Source organism: Pezoporus flaviventris, unplaced genomic scaffold (assembly GCF_033815535.1).
Source record: "Pezoporus flaviventris isolate CSIRO_AGI_PZ_B2104156 unplaced genomic scaffold, CSIRO_AGI_Pfla_v1 ptg000403l, whole genome shotgun sequence".
Lineage (NCBI taxonomy): Eukaryota > Metazoa > Chordata > Aves > Psittaciformes > Psittacidae > Pezoporus > Pezoporus flaviventris.
Window position 1 is genome coordinate 129,520 of NW_026892950.1, and position 8,584 is coordinate 138,103.

Here is an 8,584-nt window from a genome sequence, read left to right on the forward strand (position 1 = left end):
TAACCTCATAGAGGCCCATTATAGCCTCAAGGACATCATTATAGCCTTATAGATCCGCGTTATTGCCTCATAGAGCCCCATTATTGCATCATAGAGGCCCATTATTGCCTCATAGAGCCTCATTATTGCATCAGAGCCCCATTATTGCCTCAGAGAGCCCCATTATTGCCTCAGAGAGCCCCATTATTGCATCCTAGAGCCCCATTATTGCATCCTAGAGCCCAATTCTTGCCTCATAGGGCACTATGATTGCAACATAGAGCCCCATTATTTACTCATAGAGTCCCATTATTGCTCCTTAGAGCCCCAGAATAGCCTCATAGACCCCATTATAGCCTCATAGAGTCCCATTGTTGCTATATAGAGCCCCATTATACCCTCATAGAGCCCTATTACTGCCTCATAGAGGCCAATTAGAACCCCATAGAGCCCCATTATAGCCCCATAGACCTCATTATAGCCATCATTGAGCCCCAGTATTGCGTCATAGAGCCCCTTATTGCCTCATAGAGCCCCATTATAGCCTCATAGTGCCCCATTATTGCCTCATAGAGCCCCATTATTGCCTCATAGAGCCCCATTATTACCTCAGAGAGCCCCATTATTGCATTCTAGAGCCCCAGTACTGACTCACAGAGCCCCAGTATTGCCTCATAGAGCCTGATTATTTTCTCATAGAGGCCCATTATTGCCTAATATGGCCCCATTATTACCTCGTAGAGACCCAGTATTGCGTTTTAGAGCCCCATTATTGCCTCATAGAGCCCCATTATTGCATCATAGAGACCCTTTATAACCACATAGAGCGCCATTATAGCCTCTTAGAGCCCCATTATTGCATCATAGCGCCCCATTTTTACCTCATAGGGCCCCATTATTGCATCATAGAGCCCCAGTACTGACTCACAGAGCCCCAGTATTGCCTCATAGAGCCCCATTATTACCTCATAGAGCCCCATTATTGCATCATAGAGCCCCAGTACTGACTCACAGAGCCCCAGTATTGCCTCATAGAGCCCCATTATTACCTCGTAGAGCCCTATTATTGCGTTTTAGAGCCCCATTATTGCCTCATAGAGCCCCATTATTGCCTTATAAACCCTATTATAGCCTAACAGAGCCCAATTATAACCTCATAGAGCCCCATTATTGCTCCATAGAGCCCCAGAATAGCCTCATAGACCCCATTATAGCCTCATAGAGTCCCATTGTAGCCTCATAGAGTCCCATTGTTGATATAGAGCCCCATTATTCCCTCATAGAGCCCTATTACTGCCTCATAGAGGCCAATTAGAACCCCATAGAGCCCCATTATAGCCTCATAGACCTCATTATAGCCATCATTGAGCCCCATTATTGCGTCATAGAGCCCCGTTATTGCCTCATAGAGCCCCATTATTACCTCGTAGAGCCCCATTATTGCTTCCTAGTGTTCCATTATTGCATCACAGAGCCCCATTATTGCCTCATAAATCCTATTATAACCTCATAGACCCCATTATAGCCTCATAGAGCTCCATTATAGCCTCATAGAGCCCCATTATTGCATCATAGCGCGCCATTACTACCTCGCCCAGCCCCATTATTGCATTATAGAGCCGAGTACTGACTCACAGAGCCCCAGTATTGCATCATAGAACCCGATTATTTCCTCATAGAGCCCCATTATTGCCTAATAGAGCCCCATTATTACCTCGTAGAGCCCCATTATTGGCTCATAGAGCCACATTATTGCGTCATAGAGACCCTTTATAATTACATAGAGTCCCATTATTGGTCATAGACTTCATTATAGCCTCCTAGAGCTTCATTGTTGCGACATAGAGCCACATTATTGCTTCATAGAGCCCCATTATTGCCTCATAGAGCCCCATTATTGCGTCATAGAACCCCCATTAGTGCATCATAGAGCCCCATGATTGCTTCATAGACCCCATTCTTACGTCATAGAGCCAAATTATTTCCCCATAGGGCCTATTATTGCCTCATAGAGCCCCATTATTGCGTCATAGAGCCCCATTATTGCCTCATAAGCCCTATTATAGCCAAACAGAGTCCCATTATAACCTCATAGAGCCCCATTATAGCCTCATAGAGCCCCATTATTGCATCATAGAGCTCCAGTATTGCTCACAGGGCCCCATTATTACAACGTAGAGCCCCGTTGTAGCCTCACAGAGCCCCATTATAACCCCATAGACGCCATTATAGCCTCGTAGACCTCATTATAGCCTCATAGAGCCCCACTATTGCCTAATACAGCCCCATTATTACGTCATAGAGCCCCATTATAGCCTCATAGAGCCCCATTATATCCTCATAGAGCCCGATAATTACCGCATAGAGCCCCATTATTGCCTCATCGAGCTCCATTGTTGCGACATAGAGCCCCATTATTGCCTCCTAGAGCCCCATTATTGCCTCCTAGAGCCCCATTATTGTGTTATAGAGCCCCTTTGTAACCTTTGAGCCCCAGTATTGGCTCATAGAGCCCCATTATTACCCCATAGAGCCCCATTATTGCCTCTTAGACCCCCATTGTTGCCTCATAGAGCCCCGGTATTGCCTAATAGAGCCCCATTATTGCCTCTTAGACCCCCATTGTTGCCTCATAGAGCCCCAATATTGCCTCATAGTGCCCCATTGTTTCGACATAGAGCCCCATTATTGCCTCATAGAGCCCCAGTATTGCCTAATAGAGCCCCATTATTGCGTCCTAGAGCCCCTTTATAACGACATAGAGCCTTATTATTGCCTCATAGAGCCCCATTATTGCCTCATAGAGCTGCATTATTGCATCATAGAGCCCCATTATTGCCTCATAGACTTCATTATAGACTCATAGAGCCCCTTTATAACATCATAGAGCCCCATTATTGCCTCATAGAGCCCCATTATTACCTCATAGACCCCCATTATTGCCTCATAGATCCCCATTATTGCATCATAGAGCTTCAGTTTTGCCTCATAGAGCCCCATTATTACCTCGTAGAGACCCAATATTGCATTTTAGAGCCCCATTATTGCATCATAGAGGCCCTTTATAACCACATAGAGCCCCAGTATTGCCTCATAGACCTCATTATAGCCTCCTAGAGCCCCATTGTTGCGACATAGAGCCCCATTATTGCCTCATAGAGCCCAATTATTACCTCATAGAGCCCCATTATTTCCTCGTAGGGCCCCATTATTTCCTCGTAGGGCCCCATTATTGCGTTTTAGAGCCCCATTATTGCCTCATAGACTTCATTATAGCCTCATAGAGCCCCATTATTGCCTCATAGAGCCCAATTATTACCTCGTAGAGCCCTCGTAGAGCCTTATTATAACATCATAGAGCCCCATTATAGCCTCATAGAGCCCCATTATTGTTTTGTAGAGCCCCATTATTGCATCATAGAGCTTCAGTATTGACTCATAGAGCCCCATTATTACCTCGCAGAGCCCCATTATTGCCTCATAGAGCCCAATTATTACCTCGTAGAGCCCCAGTATTGCATTTTAGAGCCCCATTATTGGCTCTTAGAGCCCCATTATTGCATCATAGAGACCCTTTATAACCACATAGAGCCCCTTTATTGCCTCATAGACTTCATTATAGCCTCATAGAGCCCCATTATAACCTCATAGAGCCACATTATTGCCTCATAGAGCCCCATTATTACCTCCTAGAGCCCCATTATTGCGTTTTAGTGCCCCATTATTACCTCGTAGAGCCCCATTATTGCGTTTTAAAGCCCCATTATTGGCTCCTAGAGACACGTTACATCATCATAGAGACCCTTTATAACCACATAGAGCCTATTATTGCATCATAGAGCTACATTATTTCGTCATAGAGCCCCATTATTGCCTCATAAACCCTATTATAGCCTAACAGAGCCCCATTATAAACTCCTAGAGACCCATTATACCCTCATAGAGCCGCATTATTGCATCATAGAGCGCCAGTATTGCTCACAGAGCCGCATTATTACCTCGTAGAGCCTCGTTTTAGCCACATAGATCCCCATTATAACCACATAGACGCCATTATAGCCTCGTAGACCCATTATAGCCTCATAGAGCCCCATTATTCCCTAATAGAGCCTCGTTACTGCTTCATAGAGCCCCGTTATTGCCTCATATACCCCATTATACCCTCATAGAGCTCCATTATTGCGTCATAGAGCCCCATTATTGCGTCATAGAGCCCCATTATTGCCTCATAGACCCCCATTGTTGCCTCATAGAGCCCCATTATTGCCTCATAGAGCCCCTTTATAACGACATAGAGCCCCAATATTGCCTCATAGACCCCCATTGTTGCAACATAGAGCCCCATTATTGCCTCATAGGGCCCCTTTATAATGACATAGAGCTCCAATATTGCCTCATAGACCCTCTTTGTTGCGACATAGAGCCCCATTATTGCCTCATAGAGCCCATTATTGCGTCATAGAGCCCCTTTATAACGACATAGAGCATCATTATTGTCTCGTAGAGCTCCATTATTGCATCATAGAGCCCCATTATTGCCTCATAGACTTCATTATAGCCTCATAGAGCCCCGTTATAACATCATAGAGTCCCATTATAGCCTCATAGAGCCGCATTATTGCCTCTTAGAGCCCCATTATTGCATCATAGAGCTTCAGTATTGACTCATAGAGCCTCATTATTACCTCGTTGAGCCCCATTATTGCCTCATAGAGCCCCTTTATTACCTCGTGGAGACGCAGTATAGCGTTTTAGAGCCCTATTGTTGGCTCATAGAGCCCCGTTATTGCATCATAGAGACCCTTTATAACCACATAGAGCCCCATTATTGCCTCATAGACCTCATTATAGCCTCCTAGAGCCCCATTGTTGCGACATAGAGCCCCATTATTGCCTCATAGAGCCCCATTATTGCCTCATAGAGCTCCATTATTGCGTCATAGAACCCCCATTAGTGCGTCATAGAGCCCCAGGATTGCTTCATAGAGCCCCATTATAACCTCATAGCCTCACAAGTTGGTTTTGGGGTGGGTTGGGGGTCGTTTGGTGGTGTTTTGTGGCTGATTTTGCTGTTTTTGTCCTGTTCTGCGTCAGTTTTGAGGCTCTGACCCTGTATCCCATAAGAGAAGCAGGACAAGGTGGTTTTGGGCTTGGCTTGGGCTGTTTTAGGGGTGGTTTTGGGTGTTTTGGTGTGTTTTTTTCCTCTTTTTGGCCTGTTTTGGGTCTGTTTTGGGGCTCTGAGCCTGTATCCCACAGAAGCAGGACAGGATGTTTTTTTGGTGGTTTTAGGGTGGTTTGGGGTTGTTTGGGGGTGGTTTTGAATAGTTTTTGGTTGTTTTTGTGCTTTTTAGAGCCTGTTTTGGGGTTCAGAACTTGTGTCCCACAGGAGAAACAGGACAAGGTGGTTTTGGGGTGGTTTTGGGGTGGTTTTGTCCAGTTTGGGGGCTCTGACCGGTGTCCCATAGGAGAAGCAGGACAAGGTGGCCTTGGGGTGGTTTTGGCCTATTTTGGGGGTTGTTTGGGGTGTTTTGGGCTGCTTTTCTCCTGTTTTTGTCCTGTTTTGGGGCTCTGACCCTGTATCCCATTGGAGAAGCAGGCCAAGGTGGTTTTGGGGTTGTTTGGGGGTGTTTGGGGGTTTGCTTTGGGTGTTTTGGCCCGTTTTTGGCCTGTTTTGGGTCTGTTTTGGGCCTCTTAGCCTGTATGCCCTAGAAGAAGCAGGACAAGGTGGTTTTGGGGTGTTTTGGGTTGTTTTTGGCCTGTTTTGGGTCTTTTTTGGGGGGCTTTGACCCTGTATCCCATAAGAGAAGCAGGAGAAAGTGATTTTGGGGTGGTTTTCGGGTGCTTTGGCCTTGTTTTTGCCTGTTTTGGGGCTATTTTGGGTCTGTTTTGGGGCTCTCACCCTGTGTGCCATAGTAGAAGCAGGTCAAGGTAGCCTTTGGGTGTTTTTTGGGCTGTTTTGGGTCTTTTTTGGGGCTCTGAGCCTGTATCCCACAGGCGAAGGAGGACAAGGTGGTTTTGGTGTGTTTTTGGTGTGTTTTTTGTCCTGTTTTTGGGGTGTTTTGGGGCTCTGACCCTGTATCTCATAGGAGAAGCAGGACAAGGTGGTTTTGGGGTGTTTTGGGGCTCTTTTGGGGGTTTATGACTGTTTTTGTCCTGTTTTGGGTTTGTTTGGAAGCTCTGACCCTGTATCCCATAGGAGAAGCAGGACAAGGTGGTTTTGGGGTGGTTTGGGGTTGTTTTGGGGTTTGCTTTGGCTTGTTTTGGCCTTGTTTTTGTCTGTTTTTGGCCTCTTTTGGGGCTATTTTGGGTCTGTTTTGGGGCTCTGACCCTGTGTCCCTTAGGAGAAGGAGGACACGGTGGTTTTGGGGTGGTTTGGCATGTTTTGGGGTTTTCTTTGGGTGTTTTGGTCTGGTTTTCACCTGGTTTTGGTCTGTTTTGGGGCTATTTTGGGCCTCTTACCCTGTATCACGTACGAGAAGCAGGACAAGGTGGTTTTCGGGTATTTTGGGTTGTTTTTGTCCTGTTTTTGGGCTGTTTTGGGGCTCTGACTCTGTGTCCCATAGGAGAAGCAGGACAAGGTTGCCTTGGGATGGTTTTTGGGGTGTTTTGGATCTGTTTTGGGTCTGTTTTGGGGCTCTGAGCCTGTATCCCATAGGAGAAGCAGTTCAAGGTGGTTTTGTGTTGTTTTTTTCCTGTTTTGGGGCTCTGACCTGTGTCCCATGAGAAGCAGGACAAGGTGATTTTGGGGTGGTTTTGGCCTGTTTTGGGGGTTGTTTTGGGTGTTTTGGCCTGTTTTTGGCTTGGTTTTGCCCTGTTTTGGGGCTCTGACCCTGTATCCCATAGGAGAAGCAGAACAAGGTTTTTTGGGGGTGGTTTTGGGGCTGTTTTGGGGCTGTTTTGGGGTCTGACCCTGTATCCCAGAGGAGAAGCCTCACAACTTGGTTTTGGGGTGGTTTGGGGGTCGTTTGGTGGTGTTTTGTGGCTGATTTTGCTGGTTTTGTCCTGTTTTGCGTCAGTTTTGAGGCTCTGACCCTGTATCCCATAAGAGAAGCAGGACAAGGTGGTTTTGGGCTTGGCTTGGGCTGTTTTAGGGGTGGTTTTGGGTGTTTTGGTGTGGTTTTTTCCTCTTTTTGGCCTGTTTTGGGTCTGTTTTGGGGCTCTGTGCCTGTATCCCGCAGAAGGAGGGCAAGGTGTTTTTCTGGTGGTTTTAGGGTGGTTTGGGGTTGTTTTGGGGGTGGTTTTAAATAGGTTTTGGTTGTTTTTGTCCTTTTTTGAGCCTGTTTTGGGGTTCTGAACTTGTGTCCCACAGGAGAAACAGGACAAGGTGATTTTGGGGTGGTTTTTGGCCTATTTTGGGGGTTGTTTGAGGTGTTTTGGCCTCTTTTCTCCTGTTTTTGTCCCTTGGAGGTGATTTGGCCCTTGCCACGGAGCTTTGTGGCTCGAGAGATTTGCACGTGTTGGATCTGTGCAAAAGTAAGGAACTTCTTCCTTCTGTCCAATCTCAACTTCCCCTGTTTAAGTTTTAAGCCGTTCCCCCTTGTCCTGTCACTCCAGTTGTCGTGGTTTAAACCCAGTCAGGTAACTTGTTCACTCACTCCCAGTGAGTGGTGCCGAGCTGACAACAATCGAGGTCCGTGTCCCCCCCCCACCGGGGTTCTCCCTTACTCCCGGAGGAATGGGGAGGAGGATCGAAAAAATGCAACTCCCACGGGTTGAGACAAGAACAGTCCAGCAACCAATGTGCACAAATCACCACCGCTACTATCAACTATAACAATGATAAGGGAAAATAACAAGAGAAGAGAATACGATACCACCGGCCAAGAAAACGAGTTCCACCCGGAAGCCCGTGTCCTTCCGGGTAACTCCCAATCACCCCCCACCCCGGCCATGACGTGCTGTGGTATTGAATACCTCCCTGCCTAGCCCGGGTCAGGCGCCCCGTCTCTGCATCCTCCCAGCTTCCCCTCCTCCCATGGCAGAGCATGAGCCTCACAGAGTCCTTGGTCAGGGTAAACATCACTTAGCAACAACTGAAAACATCGACTTCACCAACACTGTTCTCAGGCTGGAAGTAAAAACACAGCACTGTACCAGCTACCAAAAAGGAAAAAAAAACCATGACTGCTACTGCTGAACCCAGGACATTATCCACCCCTTATTCCATACCATTCACGTCGTGCTCAGATCCCACATTTTCAATACACCATCGCTCTCCATATATACATCCATATACATACAGACCAAGAGGAAAAGATCATTTTCTTAGTGCATGGACCAATCCCTATAATGCTGCCGAGTCCATTCGGTCCATGATGTTCGAAGTTCATTCTCTGTTGGGATGATGGCTGGAGGGAAGTCAGGGCCAGTCGCTGGTGACCTGGAGACATCTAGTTGATGGGCTATAAAAGCATTACACAGCAGGCAACAGCATACAATTGAGTTCACTGGCTGTTTTCCCCTAAAATCAAATCCCCTTGAGGTATACATCGGACTTCCCCATCTTCCCGCATTACCCACCAAGTATATCCAGGTCCCTGAGCAAAAGCAATCCCACGAGTGGGTTTGCCTTTACCTGAAGCAGGAGTTACCCAGACTGTCTTCC